Source organism: Dendrobates tinctorius, unplaced genomic scaffold (assembly GCF_039654945.1).
Source record: "Dendrobates tinctorius isolate UK_male_01 unplaced genomic scaffold, ASM3965494v1 ptg000129l, whole genome shotgun sequence".
Lineage (NCBI taxonomy): Eukaryota > Metazoa > Chordata > Amphibia > Anura > Dendrobatidae > Dendrobates > Dendrobates tinctorius.
Genome location: NW_027361797.1, coordinates 29,983,510 through 29,994,253, shown reverse-complemented (window position 1 = coordinate 29,994,253; position 10,744 = coordinate 29,983,510). Strand labels below are relative to the sequence as shown.

Here is a 10,744-nt window from a genome sequence, read left to right as displayed (position 1 = left end):
GCTAATGGATGCATAAAGCATGTGGGAACATGATGCTGGGAACCTGGTTATGGTAAAACTTTTGGCTCTGCCACACAGGGATAGGTTAGGTTAATGTGTTGAGGCGATAGGCCAGTCTGAATAAATGCGTTTTCAGGACACGCTTAAAATTGTGGGGATTGGGGACTAATCGTATTGACCTGGGAAGTGCATTCCAAAGAATTCGCGCGGCACGTGTAAAGTCTTGGAGACGGGAGTGGGAGGTTCTGACTATTGAGGATACTAACCTCAGGTCATTAGCAGAACGGAGGGCGCGGGTAGGGTGGTATACTGAAACAAGGGAGGAGATGTAGGGTGGTGCTGAGCCATGGAGGGCTTTGTGGGTGAGGGTAATAAGTTTATACTGAATTCTGGAGTGGATGGGTAGCCAGTGTAATGACTGGCACAAGGTAGAGGCATCGGTGTAACGATTGGTGAGGAATATGATCCTGGCTGCAGCATTCAAGACAGATTGGAGAGGGGAGAGTTTGGTAAGAGGGAGACCGATTAGAAGAGAGTTACAATAGTCGAGACGAGAATGAATAAGAGAAACAGTAAGAGTTTTTGCAGAGTCAAAAGTAAGAAAAGTTCGAATTCTAGAAATGTTTTTGAGGTGCAGATGACAAGAGCGAGCCAGTGATCGAATGTGGGGGGCAAAGGAAAGCTCGGAATCAAGTATGACCCCAAGACAGCGGGCATGTTGCTGGGGAGTAATAGTGGAACCACACACGGAAATGGCAATGTCGGGTGTAGGTACATTAGTAGCGGGAGGAAACACAAGGAGTTCAGTCTTTGACAGGTTCAGTTTCAGATATAGTGAGGACATGATATTAGACACAGCGTTTAGACAATCGCCAGTGTTTTCTAGAAAGGCTGGCGTGATGTCAGGAGAAGAAGCGTATAATTGGGTGTCATCAGCATAGAGATGGTACTGGAAACCAAATCTACTGATTGTTTGACCAATAGGGGCAGTGTACAAGGAGAAGAGGAGGGGGCCTAGAACCGATCCTTGAGGAACCCCAACAGTAAGGGGAAGGTGAGAGGAGGAGGAACCGGCAAAAGAAACAGTAAAGGAGCGGTCGGAGAGATAGGAGGAGAACCAGGAGAGAACGGTGTCCTTGAGGCCAATGGAATGGAACATAGTGAGGAGGAGCTGATGATCCACAGTGTCGAATGCTGCAGAGAGATCCAAGAGAATTAGCATGGAGTAATGACCATTTGATTTAGCTGTTAGCAGATCGTTAGAGACTTTAGTGAGGGCAGTTTCAGTGGAGTGTAAAGAGCGGAAACCGGATTGGAGAGGGTCGAGAACAGAGTTTTCTGAGAGATAGCGGATAAGACGGGAGTGGACCAGGCGTTCCAGGAGTTTAGAGATGAAGGGAAGATTAGAGACAGGTCTATAGTTAGCGGCACAGTTTTGGTCGAGGGATGGTTTTTTAAGTAGTGGATGTATGATGGCATGCTTAAATGAGGAGGGAAAAATACCAGAAGAGAGAGAGAGGTTAAATATTTTAGTTAGGTGAGGGGTGACAGCAGGGGAAAGGGACTGGAGGAGATGTGACGGAAATGGGTCACTGGTGCAAGTAGTTGGGCGAGAAGATGCAAGGAGCCTGCTTACTTCTTCTTCTGTGACTTGTTCAAAATCAGAGAGTGAGTTAGATGCAGTGGGGGAGGGAGGACAGTGCATGGTATGAGGGGATTTGGAGATAATTTCCTGTCGGATCTGGTCAATTTTTTCTTTGAAGTAATTGGCCATATCGTCAGCTCGGAGCTCCGTGGTTGGGGCCTGTACTCTTGGATTGAGTAGAGAATGAAAAGTGTCAAAGAGACGTTTCGGGTTATTGGACAGTGAGATGATGAGGGTGTTGAAATAGGTTTGTTTGGAGAGGTGAAGGGCAGTGTTGTATGTTCTAAGCATAAACTTAAAATGGACTAGACACATAAAGATGACCTAAAGAGTACATAAAGATGGAGGGGAAAATGCCACCACTGCTGTCCCTGTGCCCCTTCCTGCCAATGCACACTGAAACCTTAGGTATCTTCACACATCCTGGCCTGGAGTGCTAACCTTAAGGTCTGGCACAGGGACCCAGAATTCCCAATCTAGAGTGTCCGTTGTTAGGTGTCAGATTCTTGCCCCTGCACAGGAGGAATCTCGGGCCTTGCCTTCTGCGGTCTTCCATTCAGTCCCAGCGGAGCCTGCTCAGCAAAGACATCGTTACCAGCATCTTGCTCAGGCTAGTGCTGTCAGGTTGGTTGCTGCTGCCACCTCTGGGTCAGCTTTGGCAATCTGCACTAGCCAGTAGCGAGCAGCTCCAGAGGCTCTCTCATTGGATGTCGGGGGTCACACGCTCAGGTCCTTCTCCAGCTCGGATTGGACCATCAGGAAGGTCCCGGAAGGATGCTGCTATAAAAGGTTCACATGACCACTCGGCCATGTGCTAGTATAGTCTGTAATTTATAGTGGTATGTGTGATGATGGATGCTTGTGAAATGCTGATTGACTCACTATGAAACCCCTTCCCTCTGATACGTATGTTGTTAGGGTTTAGAGTTTGAGTCAGCACCGCTAGTGGCACTGCCTAGTGCCGCAGTGCTCCCAGCTCCCATCACATGTTAGCACCAGTGTGCACCACACTACATTAGGCACTACGATATCGCACGTTCAGTGACATCAGCCTGAGCAGCGCCATGCGCCACTAATGCGCTTTCCAGCCCAAAGCTTAGGCTGGTTAGTGGCGTCTGCCAGAGCTACACTGTACGTACTTCGTGTGGTATTGATCTATCAGCTGTGCCCTTAACAGGGCACAGCATTCATTAAGGGTCTCTCCGTGGCGTCGCAGTTGCGGCGCTGAACGCTGGTGGGTCTAGAGAGACTCTAACCCCATGTCCTTGGGGCAGGGTCCTGTGACCAAAACACTAGTGTTCACTCTGCGCTATCGCGGTCCTGTGAAGCAACAGGGTTCGCCTCCTATTCACCGGGTGAAGTTAACTCGTGTGTGTTTGCTATACTGCCAGTTTCTGTCTGCCATTACCGAGCAGCTGTCTACCATCTCTGCACGGTGGACCCCGGGCTGCGAACACACCGCATTACCATCTTTTATTATTCGGTGCGTTCCGCCAGCCCTAACGTTATACTAGCGCCAGGGTCTGGCTAGTAATGGCGGACGAACAGCGACTGCTGCAGTACATCCGGCAGCTGGAGGGCAGGTTGGCAGCTCTCAACCGCTCAGCCTCAGCCGCGGATGTTACTACGGTCGCTGTTCAGGCAGCCACGGAGGCTGACTCCCGTGTGTCCACTGCCATCCCTGCCCCCGCCTCCCGCTGCCCGAGAAGTTCTCGGGTGATAGTGCTTCATGTAGGGGCTTCGTGAGCCAGTGCTCTATACAGTTAGAGCTGCTGGCGGCACAATTCCACTCAGAGCGGGCTAAGGTGGGATTTGTCGTTTCCCTCGGGCAGGGCTTTGGAGTGGGCGACACCGCTGTGGGAACGCGGTGATCAGGTGATGCAGAGCGTTTCTCAGTTCTTAGCCGCTCTGTGGCAGGTCTTCCTGGGACCGCGAGCCATTCATGACACTGCGCTCCAGCTGCTGGCACTGTCACAGGGCTTGTCCTTGGTCAGCCATTATACCATCATGTTCCAGACCCTGGTCTCTGAGCTGGAGTGGCCAGACAATGTCCTCATCCCAGTGTTCTGGAGAGGCCTGGCTGACCACGTGAAGGACGCCCTGTCCACCAGGGAGATTCCCGCTACACTGGAGGAGCCTATTACTGTCTCTACCCGTATTGACCTTCACTTCGTCGAGCGAGGGTTGGAGCGGGCCCAGTGTAGGCAGAGGTTTAGGTTGGCACCTAATTTTTCTAAACCTCAGGAGTCTCCTGATAGGGCGGCCGAGCCCCAAGAAGCCACAGAGGGTTCTCGCTCGGGAACCTGGTCTCGGTCTGCTCGAGCACCCGTGGTCTGCTATGTGTGCCAGCAGTCTGGTCATCTTGCCAACCGGTGCCCACAGCGGTCGAGAAAATGCTCCAGTCCAGTGGTCATTGGAGGAGGCTTACTGGACTCAGCGGCATTTTCTCCCAATCTGTCCTTTGAGGGGACGCTTGAGTTTGGTTCATCCACTCCGGCGATGGAGGTATGCGTGGACTCCATAGCAGAGGGCAATTTTATGTCATCTACCTTCGCTCAACGGCACGCAATACCCCTGGTTATGCTATCTAAACCAGTCACTGTCAGAGTGGTGAACGGCGCAACCCTACCCTCACAGATTACACACCAGATCGCCCCTTTGGTACTCTCGGTGTCTCCATCCCATCAGGAGATGATATCCCTTCTCATCATGCCCAAGGGTATCGATCAGGTCCTTTTAGGAGTCCCCTGGCTATGCTGCGACTCCTCATATAGAGTGGTCCTCAGGGAGAATTCTGGGATGGAGTAAAACATGTGAGGGTAGATGTCTGAGGGAGTGCGTACAGGTTGCCTCCACCGAAGTCACTGCAGATCTTTCCTCTCTCCCCACACACTATCAACAGTATGCAGATGTGTTCTCCAAGCGGGCGACAGAGACTCTTCTGCCTCATCGCCCCTACGACTGTCCTATTGACCTCTTGCTGGGTGCTGAGCCTCCTCGGGGTTGAGTATATCCCCTTTCTCTCCTGGAGACAGAGGCTATGTCTCAATATATCAGGGAGAATCTGGCAAGGGGATTCATTAGGAAGTCGGTGTCACCAGTAGGGGTGAGTGTTATGATGAGTCACCGAAGGAGGAAAAAACAAAATACCAGCTAAGTCCAGAAAAACCAGAGAGGTTGGCAGCTATCGGATTGCAGACCCCTGGACCTATCCACAACAACTAGCAGTAGCCGTGGGGGGTTCCTACGGTGCCCTAGACCCCTCGATCACAGCCGGAGAACTACATAGCCTAAAGACAGAAAGGGGAAAGACTAAACTGCCCCAGAGCAGACCCCAAAGCAATAGGCAGCCCCCAACATATAATGACGGTGAAGCAAGATGAAAACACTAACACAGATAGAAAGATAGGTTGAGCAAATGATGGGGCCCAAGCTAACTACATAGGACAGGATAGGAAAGCTGCTGTCTGCCATCCGCAAAAACCCTATCAAAATGAGCCAACCGACTGATAGGAAACACAGGCCCTGAAGTCGCTAGGCTTCAAAAGACTATATCAGCACTCAGGTATATTCTGAAGACAGAGCAAAAGATCAACAGATCAGAGACAAAAATGGAATTCAGCTCACCCCCGGCCGGGGATGGCAGAACTCCCAAAAAACAAGGCAAAACAAAAACAAAACTGAAGAGTACAAAGCAGAGCAGAAAAACTTAGCTTTGAGATGCAGGAATCAGACTGGTCTCCAAGAATCCAGCAGGAAAATCACCAGCCAGGAAGAAGGGCGTCGGCAGCCTTACATCCAGTCCTCAATTCCAGCCACCCAATCATCATCTAGCTGCCCAGGTGTTTGATAATCAGCCTCACTACCTTCCTTCACCAGAGGAGGGAGTTCATCAGACCTCAATGGTGAAGGGAAAAATGAACTCACAACAGTACCTCCCCCTTGAGGAGGGACCACCGAACCCTCATCCACGCCACCAGGGCGATCCGGGTGAGCCCGATGAAAGGCACGCACCAATCTTTCGGCATGAATATCGGAGGCAGAGACCCAGGAATTATCCTCCTGACCATAACCCTTCCACTTAACCAAATACTGGAGTCTCCGTCTAGCCAGATGGGAATCCAGTATCTTCTCTACCTCATATTCCATGTTACCTTCAACCAATATAGGGTCAGGAGGTGCCACCACAGGAACTACTGGTTCAACAAACCTCTTCAACAAGGACTTATGAAACACATTATGAATTTTAAATGTGACAGGAAGAGCCAACCGAAAAGAGACCGGATTAATAATCACCAAAATCTTGTACGGTCCAATAAATCTAGGCTTAAACTTAGGAGAAGCCACCTTCATAGCGATATTTTTTGATGACAACCAAACCATATCACCCACCTTAAACTGGGGACCAACGGTCCTACGCCGTTTGGAAAACCGCTGGGCCTTTTCCTGGGAGAGAGACAACTTATCCACTACTTGGTCCCAGATCTGGTGCATTCTCTCCACCACAGTGTCAACACCTGGGCAGGCAGAAGGCTCCACCTGCCCTGAAGAAAATCGAGGGTGGAAACCAAAGTTACAAAAAAAAGGTGACATCAAAGTGGCAGAACTAGCTCTATTATTTAAAGCAAATTCGGCCGAGGGCAAAAATGAAACCCAATCATCCTGATCGGCAGAAATAAAACATCTCAAATAGGACTCCAAAGTCTGGTTTGTTCTCTCCGTCTGCCGATTGGTCTGAGGGTGAAACGCAGAGGAGAAGGACAACTGAATTCCCAGCTTGGAACAGAAAGTCCTCCAAAATCTAGACACAAACTGAACTCCTCTGTCAGATACAATGTTCTAAGGAATCCCGTGCAAGCGAACCACCTGTTGCAAAAACAAGGGCACCAACTCAGAGGAAGATGGCAACTTAGGGAGTGGTACAAGATGGACCATCTTAGAGAATCTATCACAAATCACCCAAATAACAGTCATTCTCTGAGAGACAGGCATATCAGAGATAAAATCCATTGAAATATGGGTCCATGGCCTCCTGGGCACCGGCAAAGGCATCAACAAGCCACTAGAGTGAGAGCAAGGTTTAGACCGGGAGCAAGTCCCACAGGACTGCACAAAATTCCTGACATCATGAGACAAGGCGGGCCACCAAAAAGACTGACTCACCAGATCTCTAGTACCAAAAATACCTGGATGACCAGCCAATGCAGAGCAATGAACTTCAGACATCACTCTCTTCCTCCACTGGTCAGGAACATACAACTTTCCACTGGGACAACGCTCAGGTTTGTCCTCCTGAAACTCTTCCAGAGCACGTCTCAAATCGGGCGAGATGGCAGAAAGAACTACCCCCTCGCCTAAGATGGTAGCAGGCTTAGTCACAACAGGAGAATCAGCAAGGAAACTCCTAGAGAGGGCGTCTGCCTTGACATTCTTAGTGCCCGGAAGAAAAGAGACCACAAAATCAAAACGTGTGAAAAACAAGGCCCACCTAGCCTGTCTAGGATTCAAGCGCTTGGCCGACTCCAAGTAAATCAAATTCTTGTGGTCAGTAAGGACCACGACTTGGTGTTTGGCTCCCTCCAACCAATGTCTCCACTCCTCAAATGCCCATTTCATGGCCAACAGTTCCCGATTCCCCACATCATAGTTACGTTCGGATGGGGAGAACTTTCGGGAAAAGAAAGCACAAGAATTCATTTTAGATGTCACAGGATCTTTGTGGGACAACACCGCTCCTGCACCAATCTCAGAAGCGTCCACCTCCACCTGAAACGGGAGTGAGACATCAGGTTGCTGCAAAACCGGAGCAGAAGTGAATCTTCGCTTCAGCTCCTGAAAGGAAGAAACAGCCTCCGGAGACCAATTCAGCACATCAGCACCCTTCCTAGTCAAATCCGTCAATGGCTTGGCAATACCAGAAAAATTAGCTATAAATTTCCGATAAAAATTAGCAAAACCCAAAAACTTCTGGAGGGCCTTCAAAGAAGTGGGCTGAACCCAATCATAAATGGCCTGTACCTTGGCCGGGTCCATTTCAATAGTTGACGGAGACAAAATAAATCCCAAAAATGAAATCCTCTGTACCCCAAAAAGGCATTTCGATCCCTTGACATACAGGGAATTCTCCCTCAAAATCCGGAACACAGTCCGAACATGTTCCACATGAGAGTCCCAATTCTTGGAGAAGATCAAAATATCCAGATAGATAATCAAAAATTTATCGACAAAATCTCGGAAAATATCGTTCATGAAGCACTGGAAGACAGAAGGGGCATTAGTGAGCCCAAAAGGCATTACCAGGTACTCAAAATGTCCCTACGGAGTATTAAACGCCGTCTTCCATTCATCCCCATGCTTAATGCGAATAAGATTATACGCCCCCCTGAGGTCAAGCTTGGTAAACCAGCAAGCACCTTTAACTCTGGAGAATAGATCAGAAATCAGGGGTAACGGATACTGATATTTAACAGTAATTTTGTTGAGGGCACGATAGTCAATACAAGGCCTTAATGAACCATCCTTTTTAGCCATGAAAAAAAAACCCAGCACCTAAGGGTGAAGAGGATGGTCTAATATGACCCTTCTCCAATGCCTCCTTAATATAGGATCGCATAGCCTCGTGCTCGGGTACAGATAAATTGAAAAGCCGACCCTTGGGGAATTTACACCCCGGGTTCAGCTCAATTGCACAGTCATAACTCCTATGAGGAGGCAGAGACGCAGACTCATTCTCACTAAATACATCATAAAAGTCAGCCAAATAGTCAGGAACATCATGCGACTGGGGAGAGGTGGAGAAAACAGGAGCATCACTAAGGGCACACCGACAACCCCAACTCACCACAGACAAAGATTTCCAATCCAGAACTGGATTATTGATTTGCAACCAGGGAAACCCCAGAACAATGGTATCATGCAAATTATGCAACACCAAAAATCTGCAATTTTCTTGATGGTCTGGGGCGACCCGCATTACCACCTGGGTCCAAAAAATGAGGTTTATTCTTCGCCAAAGGAGTAGCATCAATACCCCTCAAAGGGATAGGCGTCCGCAGAGGTGTCATAGGAAATCCACAACGTTAGGCAAAATCCAAGTCCATCAGGTTAAGAGCTGCTCCTGAATCCACAAAAGCCTTGGCGGAAAATGTGGACAGGGAGCAGATCAGAGTAATTGCCAGAAGAAACTTAGGTTGAACACCACCCACAGAAAACGTGTGTGCACAACGTTTCTCTCGTTTAGGGCAGACAGAAATAATATGCGAGGCATCTCCACAAAAAAAACACAGCTTATTACGCCTTCTGAACTCCTGACGTTGCGCCCTAGACAAAACTCTATCACATTGCATAGGTTCAGACATTTGTTCAACAGGTGGCAACATCTCTCGTGTAGTTTTGCGTTCACGTAAATGCCGATCCACCTGAATGGCTAATGACATAGAATCGTCAAGACCAGAGGGAACAGGAAATCCCACCATAGTATCTTTTACAGTTTCTGACAAACCCTTCCGAAAGAGGGCTGCCAAGGCACCATCATTCCAGGTAGTAAGGACCGCCCACTTTCGGAATTTTTGACAGTACAACTCTGCCGAATCCCGACCCTGGCATAATGCCAACAGGGTCTTTTCAGCCTGATCAATAGCATTAGGTTCATCATACAACAACCCCAAGGCTTGAAAAAATGCGTTCACATTATTCAAAATAGGATCATCAGGTTTCAAAGAAAACGCCCAATCCTGGGGATCGCCGCGCAGCAAAGAGATGACAATTTTAACCCGCTGAGTGGAGTTCCCCGACGAGTTAGGCTTCAAGGCAAAAAATAATTTACAATTATTCTTGAAATTCAAGAATTTAGACCGATCCCCAAAAAACACATCAGGAGTGGGAATCTTTGGTTCAGCAGCATGTGAATGAGCAAGATAGGCGGAAATTCCCCGCACTTCAGCAGCGAGCTGCTCCACACGATCAGACAATTGCTTCATCTCCATTGAGAGAAAAATTCCCCCTACGGCCTCAGAGATATAGAGGAAAAAATATGCACACACACAAAAAAAAAATTCTGACACTTTTTTTTTTTTCCCTTTTTTTTTCTTTTTTTTTTTTTACAATTCTCTCCTGCTTTTGAGTACCCTAGGATCTGCGGTATGGCTGGTGATTCTGTTATGATGAGTCACCGAAGGAGGAAAAAAACAAAATACCAGCTAAGTCCAGAAAAAACAGAGAGGTTGGCAGCTATCGGATTGCAGACACCTGGACCTATCCACAACAACTAGCAGTAGCCGTGGGGGGTTCCTACCGTGCCCTAGACCCCTCGATCATAGCCTAAAGACAGAAAGGGGAAAGACTAAACTGCCCCAGAGCAGACCCCAAAGCAATAGGCAGCCCCCAACATATAATGATGGTGAAGCAAGATGAAAACACTAACACAGATAGAAAGATAGGTTGAGCAAATGATGGGGCCCAAGCTAACTACATAGGACAGGATAGGAAAGCTGCTGTCTGCCATCCGCAAAAACCCTATCAAAATAAGCCAACCGACTGATAGAAAAAACAGGCCCTGAAGTCGCTAGGCTTCAAAAGACTATATCAGCACTCAGGTATATTCTGAAGACAGAGCAAAAGATCAGCAGATCAGAGACAAAAATGGAATTCAGCTCACCCCCGGCCGGGGATGGCAGAACTCCCAAAAAACAAGGCAAAACAAAAACAAAACTGAAGAGTACAAAGCAGAGCAGAAAAACTTAGCTTTGAGATGCAGGAATCAGACTGGTCTCCAAGAATCGAGCAGGAAAATCACCAGCCAGGAAGAAGGGCGTCGGCAGCCTTATATCCAGTCCTCAATTCCAGCCACTTAGTCATCATCTAGCTGCCCAGGTGTTTGATAATCAGCCTCACTACCTTCCTTCACCAGAGGAGGGAGTTCATCAGACCTCAATGGTGAAGGGAAAATGAACTCACAACAGGCGGGATTCTTCGTCTAGAAGAGGAACGGAGAACTGCGTCCCTGCATCGATTACAGGGGTCTTAACGCTATCACCGTTAAGAATAAATACCCCCTGCCCCTGATATCGGAGCTGTTTGATAGGCTATGGGGAGCGAGAG

General features: G+C 48.5%; 1 long non-coding RNA gene across 2 annotated transcripts in view; it reads left to right on the top strand.

Annotated features, from left to right (window-relative positions):
* LOC141047689 (uncharacterized) overlaps positions 1-10,744 on the top strand; it is a 56,692-nt gene that overhangs the window by 940 nt on the left and 45,008 nt on the right. The gene's annotated exons all lie outside the window — the stretch shown is intronic.